Source organism: Zea mays, chromosome 8 (genome assembly GCF_902167145.1).
Source record: "Zea mays cultivar B73 chromosome 8, Zm-B73-REFERENCE-NAM-5.0, whole genome shotgun sequence".
Classification (NCBI taxonomy): Eukaryota; Viridiplantae; Streptophyta; class Magnoliopsida; order Poales; family Poaceae; genus Zea; species Zea mays.
In genome coordinates this window covers 117,044,532-117,056,418 of record NC_050103.1, presented here as the reverse complement: position 1 = coordinate 117,056,418, position 11,887 = coordinate 117,044,532, and the positions used below count along the sequence as shown (strand labels likewise).

Genomic DNA, 11,887 nt, shown 5'->3' with positions numbered 1-11,887 from the left:
TGTTGTCTGGGAGGCAATACAAGAAATCAACTTCATCTGTACCATTAAACACTAAGGCCCCTTTCGGGTACTTCAATTCTCGGGCATAGTGTTTAGCTTCAAAAATTTCTTCTTCAGATAATCTTTTTCCCAAAGCATGTCGAATAATATAACCAAGGTCTTCGGAAGGTGCTTCGGGAGTAGGAGCGGCATCTTTTTCAGGCAAAATCTGTTCTATAACTTCTTCCTCCGCTGCCTTTTCTCCAATTTTCGAGGGTTTCTCCTTGGCAGGCTCTAAAGGCCCAGCTTCGGCGCTAGCCTAGCTCATTGTAGCTTTGGCTTCGGTCAGTTTTGTTTCAGTTTCAATTGGCAACTTCGAAGCCTTGGCAATTTTCCCTAGAGTAGAGCTTGAAGCCTTTACCGTCTCCAGCACATCTAGTACACTGGCCATCCTTTTTCTCTTGGGGTCGCTGCAAGACCTTTTTGTGCCTTCGGCATTGTCACTTCTACCGAAGGGCTTAAAACTTCTAATGTTTTTGTTTCCTCAATTTTTGGCTCCTCAGCTTTATCAGTCTTCGGCTCAGCTAACTTGGCTGAGGGTGCCTTCGGCAAGATGGCCGGTTCCTCAGCTTTCTGTGTAGAAGGAATTGGTTCCTTTGGAGTAGCAGCTGAAGAAGTTTCCCCGCCAAACTCGGGCACCACGACCGACTCAATGTAACGGGGACGGTGGGTGAGAACTTTTAATTTTTTACTCTCCGACGCAGGCTCGCTTGGAGCAGCCGAAGCGGCAACCTTTCCAGAGGTTGCACCCTTTCTTTTCTGCCCCCGTGGCGGGTAGCGATAGTCAGGGTACACAAATCCAATAGCATCAAAAACCCTATTTAATCTTTTCTTTTTTCGGCTCCCGAAGGCAGCAGACAGTGCATTATCTTCGGACTTGGAATATGCTCCAAGTAACTCATCGCTAGTATTTTCAACACACTTCAGCCAGTCGTCATCTGGTTCGACAAATTGGTCTCCGAACCTGAAGGTGTATTTCAATTGAACCAGGCCGCCTTCGCTAGGGTTAGTGATGGTTTCTTTCGGCATTTCCCAGCTGTCTATCAGTGGCCATATTCTGTAGGCTACATGTTCTTGAACTAAGTCTCTTGTCCCAATAAAAGAGCAAAATGTGTTGAAGGCCCTTCGGCATGCTTCGGCTGCCTCATCAATTTCTACCTTCGGCTTTCGGAGGCCGAAGCGAGACCAGATGGGGCGCATGATGATTTCTTTAATGTCTTCTCTCGCCTTCAAATCATTTTTCACGTAAAACCACTCTTCCATCCAGGCCCCGGGCCATCTCTTCCGAAACGTCGGCACTGGGTAGCTTGCGCCAGAGCGAGCAACAAAGCTATAGCAACCAAAATTGTTATGATATTGTTCTTTACCCAGGGCTTCGTCTCATACGAAAGTTCATGCATACTGCAAAAACATCTTGCACTTGGCTCTAGACCTTGACTCCTCACAGCCTAGACGAAGATCCCCATTCTAATAACTGCTTTGGGAGTGATCTAGTGAAGGAAAATCTAATATGTCTTTAAAACTTCGACCACAAATCTGCTTAATGGGAACCGAAGTCCAGCTTTGAAGAAGCTTCGGAAGATCACAACTTCGTTTTCTTCGGGAGCAGGAACGGCTCTGTCTACATCAGCCCTCACAATAGACATATCTCGAAAATACCTTCCTCTCATATTATCAAGATGACTCTGTTTGATAGTTGATTTCCCGAAGACCGCATGACTTGGTCGCCAAGGCCGATCTTCAGAATCTTCGCCTCCACTCTCCACATCATAGTTATCGCTATCATCGGTATCTTCAGACAAGCCTTTCAGTATCTCTTTGGTAATCTTCTCTGTATTTGTTTTCGCTATTGACTCAACAAATCCAGTAGTTTTCTCCTCAAGGAGCTTCTCCTCTTCACTTAGCTTCGTCTCAGCAACTGTCTTCTTGTCTTGAGACATCTTGTCTTCGGAAACGTCGAAAACGTGTCCTTCAAACCGAAGCTCAAAAGCTTGAAAGCTACCAAGCGCTAGTAAGCACAAGTTGTAAAATTGAGAAAACAAGGCAAATGGCACGAGCAGTGTATCAAGTGCAGTCGGTGTGAGTTCCTATTTATACGCCCAGTGCGCTCCAAATTGGAGGGCCCCGTCTGTCATTGACTGTTGCTATTCTAGCAAGGGGAAGGTGTTTTTTCGGACCTTTGGCTTAGGGCCTTCGTCCATATCGCAATTTGAATTCGTTATTCTAACAAATTAATATTGCGAGGGGCTACTGTTGGGGGCCTTCGTCTTCCGAAGGTCCTCAAAAACATGATTTAACAATGTTTCCGGAGTGTAATACATTAACAGGTACCTTCGGACTCGGATCAGAACCATAGTGTGAGAAGCACGAACAATACGAAGGTTGACGCAGCGCCGAAGCTACGCGCAAGGGAGCTTCGGCATGACAGCAGGAAAGGGAACCGACTTAATGGGGAAAAGGCCATTTAGGCCTCGATGGATTACCTTAGAGTCATTAGCAAATGTAAAGGGCATGGATGTAATTTCACATGGGCTGCATCTCGTGCCTATAAATAGATGAACGGTATTCCCGTACTGTTCACACTGACTTGGCATTTGCTTTTGCGTCACGCTCGTGCCGAAGGTACCAAATGTAATTCAATATTGTCCTTATGTTAATTTACGATTATATACTGAGAAATATATATATGATAATGTTATTGTTCACATTTTTCTTATGCTTTACATGTTCCATTCATTGTTAATAATTATACATATATGTATGTTGAGATGATGAAGGTATGTCCTTCATGAACTTCGTCCAAAGATCATTATATCCTTGGAGAAATTATGCTTCGAAGGACGAAGGGCATTAATAAGTAACCTGTTTTGGTGTTGCCTTGTTCTCAATTTATAGCATTTGAGAGCAAGTCCCCAACAGTCTTCTTCATCAAAGTGTGGGGGTTTTCCAAGAGGAATCGAAAGTAAATGGGCATTTGAACTATAAGGGATGCGAGAATAATCAAAGGAGTAGTTTTGATTAACCGTCTTTCTTTTGGACGAGTCGTCGTCGTCATCCCTTGGTGAAGAAGAGGAGGCATCGCTATCATAGTATATGATCTTCTTGATGTGCCTCTTTTTCTTCTCGTCCCTCTTCTTGTGACTCGAGACTGAGTCAGTGGGTTTGTCGTCTCTTGGCTCGTTGAAGAGGGCTCCTTCTCCTTGTCGTTGACCACCATCCCCTTACCCTTAGGATCCATCTCTTCAGGCGGTTAGTCCCTTAGATGAAGAGTACGGCTCTGATACCAATTGAGAGCACCTAGAGGGGGTGAATAGGTGATCCTGTAAAATCAAACACTAAATAGCCACAAACTTGATTATATAAAAGTTAGTGCGAGTTAATCAAGTTGTTGTAAAGTGATCTCTTGCGAACAAAAACAATCACAGAAGAGCAACACAAGAGACACACGATTTTTATCCCGTGGTTCGGCCAAGTAACACTTGCCTACTTCCACGTTGTGGCGTCCCAATGGACGAGGATTGCACTCAACCCCTTTCAAGTGATCCGATGATCGACTTGAATACCACAGTCTATTCCTTTTGAGATATTTTCCCGTTTGCGAGGAATCTCCACAAGTTGGAGCCTCTCGCCCTTACAAAGCTTTGATCACAAGAAGCACAAGAGTAAGGGAGGGAAAGCAACACACACAAGACTCGAATCTGCAGCACACACACGCACACTTAGCCGAGACTTGAGCTCAAAACACAGCACAGGGAGTTCTCAACTCGAACAGAGCTCAAATCGCTAACACAACGAATCAAATGTGTGGAGGCGGAGTCTGGGAGTCTTAGGATGTTTCGTGAATGCTTGGTGTTCTGCTCCATGTGCCTAGGGGTCTCTTTTATAGCCCCAAGGCAGCTAGGAGCCGTTGGAGACCAACTTGGAAGGCAATTCCTGCCTTCTGTCGAGTGGTGCACCGGACAGTCCGGTGCACCACCGGACAGTCCGGTGCATCACCGGACAACCAATGTAGCAGTCTGGTGCGCGATCTCCTTCCATATCGGGCGCAGCCGACAGTTGGGCCTTGGGACCGGTTGGCGCACCGGACAGTTCGGTGTACCCAACCGACCGTTGGCGCAGGCCATGTGTCGCCCGCGGATTGCGCAGCCGACCGTTGGCCGCGAGCGCCTTTGGCTCACCGGACAGTCCGGTGATTTTTAGCCGCGGCGCTTTTCTTCGTTTCCCGAGAGCGACGAGTTCGTCGCCGATGTACTTGGGCGCTAGCGCTGATGTCTCACCGGATAGTCTGGTGCACCACCAGACCGTCCGGTGAATTTTAGCCACGTCGCCCCGCCGATTCCCGAGAGCGGCCTGTTCGCCGCCGAGCCAGCCTAGGGCACCGGACAGTCCGGTGTGCCAGGATGGAGCTGGTTTTTGGCTTACTTAGCCATTCCTTCTTCAATTCTTTTCCTCTTTTTTTGGCTATGTCTCTAGCACTTAGATTAACATGTTAGTACCCAAAAACAATTTACTAAGTCCGGAGACATACCTTATTCCTTGATTTGCACCTTGACACATATAAACTTAGAACTATGTGTTGGGCATCTAATCACCAAAACAATTCTAGAAATGGCCCAAGGGCATATTTTCCTTTCAAACACCCGCCGGTGATCCTCGAACAAAAGAAGAAAGAAGGGAGAAGGGGCTTACCAGGTCGCTCAACCTTGCATGAATGAACGGTAGTGGGCCACTGTCGTCCATGAAGTCCGATATGACTCCCCTGTGTAGCAATGACATGGGCCCTAACCTCCTCCTTCGTTAGGTTCAAGGCCGAATGACGGTCGGAGTTGTCATCCCCGGAGCGGTCCATGAACATGCGGATCAGACTCTCGCCAGATGGTCCTCTGGCGGGCCACGAGCGGCTAGAGACATTGGTCCATGAACTTGCGGATTAGCCTCTCGGCTTGTTCACTAGGCTTGAATTTCTTGTTCGTGCCATAAGACCACTCAGGCTTGTTCACTTGAATCCGGCCGATGAACGGAGGCACGCTCCCTTTGAGGTTCCGGACATAGAACCACTCACCTTTGTAACCACGAATGGAGGATGAAAGAGGGATCGAGAGGTAGGATGATTTGCGTGAACCCCGAAGCTAGACATTGAACGAACCGACGAAGGCTGGTCGCCCCGACCAAGGTTTACCCGTGGGCTAAATAGGTGCGCCCATAGCTTCTAGTAGGGCTCCATGTCAAGGTACGCCTCACATAGCATGATGAAGCATGCTATGTGGAGGATTGTATTTGAATGAAGGTTCTGTAGCTCCAACCCGTAGTAGAAGAGCAACCCCCGCACGAAGGGGTCAAGGGGAAGCCCGAAGCCACGCTCATAGAAGGAGGCTAGTACCACAATGTCACCGTCGCGTGGCGCTGGAGCATCACCTCCCTCCTCTAGGCGCCAACCAGAGACCGAATCGAGAGGGAGGAACCCCTTCTTCTCAAGGTCCTTGAGGCACTCCCGGGTAATGAAGCTCAAGGGAGAAGCATCCAAGAGGAAGGGGAAGAAGAACACGGAAGGGAGGTTGGCATAGGAACGCAAGAGGCTTTCCAAGGGAAAGAGGCGACAGATGCTCAGGCGAGAAGGCCCGGTAAGCAGAATCGACTCTGAGTGCCTCTGTTTCCTATTTGTACGCAGGAACAGGGAAGCGAAGTGGCACCTAGAATGTGGGGCCCCACGGACAACACCAGAGAGACCGTCGCATCGATATCCCTCCCACCTTAGGCGTCGCAAGAGAAATTATACGTCCTATGGGGCTCACGCCGCTTGAGACGAAGCACCGGGAGCACGCGAGGGAAAGGTGTCAATGACGAATATGGTGGTTAACCAAACCATCACGCCACCCACTTATGATACGGTGAGTGGGCCGTTTCACGTCCCATCAAGCCGCCCACGCCGAATGACGCCATGATGACTTTAGCTTTTACCGTGCCTCCGCCACAACTTCCTCGCACCAGGTAAAAACCGAAATTCACTCCAACTCCCCACGTAGAGTGATGGGTGGACCGAGAAAGCTCCTAGCGAGTCGCAAGTCAGGTGACCGACCCATAGGTCATTTGCTCGGTCCCACATCCAAGGTCGTACCTCACATTCTCCAACGGAACACGAGGCCCACCTCTTGTCGGTCAGACTGGGCGAAGGGCTGATACATGATAGAATAAGGAAGGACTAAATGAGATGTCCCCAGTGGGTCGAGCCCTCCATTGGGAGTGCTCGTCGAGACTCAACCCTATAAAGAGGTGGTCAAATCTCACTTAGATAACTCATTTGTAGCTCGATGGCCCCTACCCTCGTGTCGACTAGGTTAGGGAAGACGACCCTATCCTAAAAATCCCTTTCGAGGGGAGATGTGTGCATAACAAAGAATCGACAAGCGCCAATTACCAACTCAAAGGGTCAAGTCAGGAAGGTTGACAAAAGGTAGGTCCAAGACTTCGCCTAGAAAAAAGTAAATCTCCAAGCAATCCTCACATTACTCAATGGCTCAAGGTCTATATCATACTGATGCGCTTGCGCGCACTCGAGCCACGATCTGGCGAGTACCGCCTCCGGGCAACTCTGTACGGGTCCATCCCTGGAGACCACGTTCTGCTCCAGTGGATGCTGCCATCGGGCAACTCCGTATGGGTTTGTCCCTGGAGACCACGTTTCACTCTAGTGGGTGCTGCCTCCATGCAACTCTATGTGGGTCCGTCCCTGCAGATTGCGCTCCGCTCCTGTTTCTAGCCCAAAGGGCCGAATCAGAAGCCATGACACAAAATAAGCGTGTGTCTGTTATAGCCCGAAGATCAGAAGAGGTCGGCAAAAGGCATGTCCAAGGCTTCGCCAAGAACAAAGTAATCCCCCAAGTAATCCTCACAAATTACTCGAGACGTTGATCCCCGGCGAGAAAGCCTTCGCCCGTCTCCAAGAAGTCGCACGAAGGCTTAGGGGTTGCTGTCAGGTACCTAGGAATGGGGTACCCAAAGTGAGGCCCATAACCTCTTTCTGGCCCATTTGTCGATCAAGTCTGCGAGGTGGGACGAACGACCAAGTCCTTGTCGAGCGAGTCTGTGGGGCGGGGTGAACGACTAAGTACCCCACCAAGCAAGTCTGCGGGGCCAAGCGAACGACCAAGTCCCCACCTAGCGAGTTCGCGAGGCGAGGCGTGAACGACCAAACCTCCACCGAGCAAGTCTGCGAGGCGGGGAGAGCGACCAAATTCCCGCCGAGCAAGTCTATGGGACAGGGCAAACGACCAAGTTCCCACCAAGTGGACCCGCAAGGAAGAAACCCATGCCAACGTTGTTGACCCACGTCGACCGCAACAAGACGCGTCATCGCCAAACCACGTCTAGACCGTACGCACAGTATCAAAAGGTCTCTGACAAACACGATGGTACACCCCCGCGTGCACCCTTGGATATGTCCTCGCTGACTCGTGGGGCCGGTCAACTCTAGTTGAGGGGACCTTAGCACCAAAGTCTCTACAGTGACCCATACACCAAAAGGATAGGGCAATGCTCGTATCGGGTGTATGGCTACACGTGCTGGAAGGTGACGCAGGCGGTATGACGAAAGATGAAGTTGTACTGAACACGACCCTAAATCACACCATAGGCCCACTTTGCGGGACCCACAAGGTACCGAAACGTTGACACCAAACAAGCTACAGGGATCCATATGGACAACGGACGGGACAGAACGCCATATCAGGAGTACGACAGCCCCCCTATAAACGACACAAGGAGGGCTAGAGCAACCTAGGGGCAACAAGCCAAGTACCTCCGAGTAGAATATATGTCCCAACTGTAAAGTCCACCCTTTAGCTATAAAAGTGCTGGACAACATTCTTTCTCCACACAAGCACACTTGTTGTAACACGCTCCTAAGCAATACATCGATCAACACTATATTGGACTAGGGCCCTAGCGTGAACCAGTATAACTCCCTATGTCTCAGCTCCTTAGCCTGGATGCTCGTGATTCACCATTCGGTGTGAGTCCGTGCCTGTATTCCCCACCAAACTCAAATCTATTGTCTCCCCGGTTTCCGAAACCACGACATATACTTTCTATTAAAAAACTGGAGTTCATCGGAAAGTTCTCGTCGCTCATAAGTGGTCAGTGATAGTTTGTACTTGAAACCAGATATCCATGCTAGTCGGTTCGAGGCTTACAACATCATGTCCTCATTTTCATGCCCATTGTTTCGTTTCCATCAGACTATATGTATCACCAAATCATCAGAAACCCTGATCACGAGAACCCTGCTCATAGAAGAGACATTTTAGCAAGTCGTAGTAAACTGAAGACTAAACTGCACTAGAACTAAAAACAATAATTGCACTGGAACTAGATTGAAGATTGGAAGTTTGGAACTACCTACTGTCCTAACTCTCCTTTTAGCTTTTGCAGACAACTGACTACTGATCACTAGTAAAACATAACATAAAAACATAATTTCATATATTCAGAGTTGTAACATTCTGGTTTGTTGCCTGGATTTTACTACTCAAATTCTGCATATGTTCTTGTAGCCATATCAAATAAACTGTTGGTTTCCTTTCATTTTCATGATGTCTAACGTACACATTGAGAATTCAAATATGTCCCCATTTTTTTGTACATGCCAAAATAATGTTCGTTGCAATTACAAGAAGACTCCCATGAGCAGAAAAGAGCATTATTCAAGTAATAATGGACCTTATTACTTGCTTGGTAGCTATTCTCAATGTGCATTGTCTTCTGAAAGACTGAATTTTTAGATGCAAGTATGTAAAACAAATATTATTATAGCGACAGGAGACTGGCGCAAGTTGCTGGAAATACTATGAAGATGAAACAACAATGAAGTGTGACCATTTATTTAAGCTATCTAGTTAACCTTAGGTATACTTTATTACCTTAGCTACTAGCAGTGCTATGTATATGTCGACAGGACAGCAGTGCTCTGTTTATGCTGCACTTTGATCTACATATAAGTATAGAGATATAAGTCGAGTGTCGGTTAGACTGTTGTTCAGTAAATTTAGAGGTGTCAGGCACCAAATTCTATGGAAAATGTAAATTTGGTGCCTCAGATTTGGCGCCTCAAATTTGGTACCCAATTTAGACTGTTGTTCAGTAAATTCAGAGGTGTGTGTTTTAGATTGTTCTTTGCAAAAAGGTAAAATTAAATGGCTTATGTTCTAGGAGAAATAAACTTACTTTGCAAGAAATAAATTCAGCACCAATCCAAAAAGAACAGGTGAATTGGAAGTTACCACAATCTCTAGGTAAGGTGTCGTCTTGGTTGTGATCGTGTGAATCATCCGAAGCAAGTAATCAAGCTTTTTATATCAATGCAGAACTATAGTCTTTAGGATACAACCTATGCAAGTGGTATCTAGAACCAGAACTGTAGGAGAGGACAATCAAGAGTAGCGCAAAGTGCTGAACACCGGTGCACCTGCAATCACATATTAATGTCAACTCACACCACTAATTCTCATGCCATTTCCCATGTAGTTTCCAAACACACCCTGTCGCCGGTGAAGATTTTGATGTTTGAGGAAGCAAGAAAAAACAGGCAAAACAAAGCTAGCAAATACCCAGAAAGTTACATGTCACGGCATCAGTATAGATTTAGAGAGCTACACATCGATTGATGTTTCGAATCAGTGTCCTCAGCAAAATACTCACCTCATCCGAATTCACAAGGTTGATTTTGCACTCAGATCCTAGTGGATGAGCCGAGCCAGGTAGGCAGGCGGGACATGAGCGAGTTCAGAGGACGAGCGGGTTGGCGTGGATGGTGATGTGGTTGAGCCTGATCTCGGCGAGCGTCCTGTCCCCACAAGGACCGCCACCACCTCCGCTGACGACACCATGCAGATAGGCCTAGAAATTGGCCATAGAAACTCACGGGTAGAAAGGGGCCCCAAACTCACTGGCCAAAAATATTGAGCTCATTTTGGATTCTCCACACATTAGGGTTGAGTTGGATCAGTCATCAGACCATTGCACTAAAGGGCTAGCATGGTAGCATTATCCCTAGTGTCGGAAACATTCTCCTCTGAATTCTCCCCCTCTTTGGTAGCTTCATCGGCTCAGCTAATGCTTCCATCACTTCCGAAATTGGTGCTAAACTTGCAGGCCCCATAACCATTGTATCAGGAGCGTCTTTGTCAGTTGTCACTCTTAAGTGCCTCTGACGATATCGGAGTTGTTAGTTTAGCAGTTGATCAGACCCTAGCCATCCGAAGAATGTTGTAGTCTCAAATTCCCGATGCTCACAAGAAAACAAGAGGAGTAAAAAAACAAAGCTTCAGAGGTAAGAGAATTTAACGTTAGCAGGTTGATGCGAGCAGTAAACGTCGTGCGGTTCAAATGCGAACGACCATGTTATATAGGTAGGTGGGCATAGAAGCTGAGTAATCAAGCCATCCTCGCTCGCTGCTATGTAGACAACTAATGCAGTTTTTTTGTGTGTTGTCATATGTTGTCTAAAAGGATGCTTATTTAATTCTATTTTTAATAACATGTTTGAGGAAATTGTTTTTCGGATCTTCGGTACAAGGTCTTCACCATTTTCATGATATGAGCATATTATGGAAAAATAAACTAATCCTACGAGGGGCTACTATTGGAGAACTTCTCTTGCCGAAGGTCCTCCAAACATTAAGTTGTCAATTATCTTAAAGTCTATTTCAAGTGTTCTAAAGGAATAAAGAACACCACCTTCGTTTCAGACCTTCATCTCGACGACATAGGTGAAGTGGAAGCTAGAAGCTTCGACTTCATGGTCTACAACCAAAGCAGGTGATCTGAATACGAAGAAGGAACCCACCAACACGCGTGCCATTGTTTCAGGAAGAAATGATGATGCTACCCCTAACAGTTTCTATAGCTATATATAGGGTTCAAGGCTATGGTTGTAATTTTATACAGAGTTGTATACCAGGTCGTCACTATAAATAGATGAACAATGCTCGTGTGCAGGAATGATGGTTCACGTATTCACGTGACACCGAGTGACTCTACATATTTGTATTGTCTCCTACCTTCGGACTGCTACCTGAGTCTCTGAAGGTATAATTGTATTCATTTGTAATAAGGAAAATATAACATGAGGAGCATAACAATAATGATTTTCTTGATTATATTCCCTCATTCTATTTCCTTTAGAATTATAATTATAACAACCTTCCCCTTTCAATTTGTTTCTGAATCGGAGATAGATTGAAGGGATGAAAGTCCCATGTTTTTTTTATTATGTTGCCTTGCCAAAAGAGTATATATGGGACCTACACTATAGCAATTAGATTTTTATTTCTATATACTTTTTTATTTTTCAAGTTACATATTTTTAATTGTTCTTAAGAGCTATTTAATTTTTAATTACTTAATTACGTATTTCGATGAAGTTGTATTTTAATAAAACTTAAAACTACTAGAACATCAATTTATATCATTGTCGTGTGTCGCCCCTTCTATAACATGTACCATTGGTAAAAATGGCTAAAATTATACATAAATGGAGATTTAAACCATAGTTATTGGCTCCAAGCTCACACTTTAGGCCTTATTCGGTAGCCTAGTATTTGATACACACTAGGATGTAATACAGGGATGGATTGAGTGAATCCATCCCATATCACCTAAACCATGTGTGTTTAATTTACAACTTGAATTTAATACATGCACATTTATTTACTGTTCGGTTGGCATCCCACACACCTACGACATGCCATTCCAGTCTCACAAATCACAACTGCATCATCCACCTACTACAAAACTAGCCTTCTTTTCTACCTACAAACCAACCGGCATCACAACAGCAAGAGAAATATGACAA

At 46.1% G+C, this 11,887-nt stretch overlaps 1 long non-coding RNA gene across 2 annotated transcripts; it reads right to left on the bottom strand.

Moving 5' to 3' along the window:
• Window positions 1–7,787: 7,787 nt before the first annotated feature.
• Window positions 7,788–10,256, bottom strand: LOC103635741 (uncharacterized). 2 transcript variants are annotated; one of them, XR_557590.4, is made up of 4 exons: window positions 9,733–10,256; window positions 9,315–9,499; window positions 8,955–9,022; window positions 7,788–8,318 (listed from the first exon to the last, which is right to left on the bottom strand). It is a non-coding gene; the product is annotated as an uncharacterized lncRNA (long non-coding RNA). The 2 variants fall into 2 exon arrangements; XR_002264255.3 differs by lacking the exon at window positions 8,955–9,022 and having other exon boundaries at window positions 7,792–8,318; window positions 9,733–10,255.
• Between the last annotated feature and the right edge of the window lie 1,631 nt (window positions 10,257–11,887).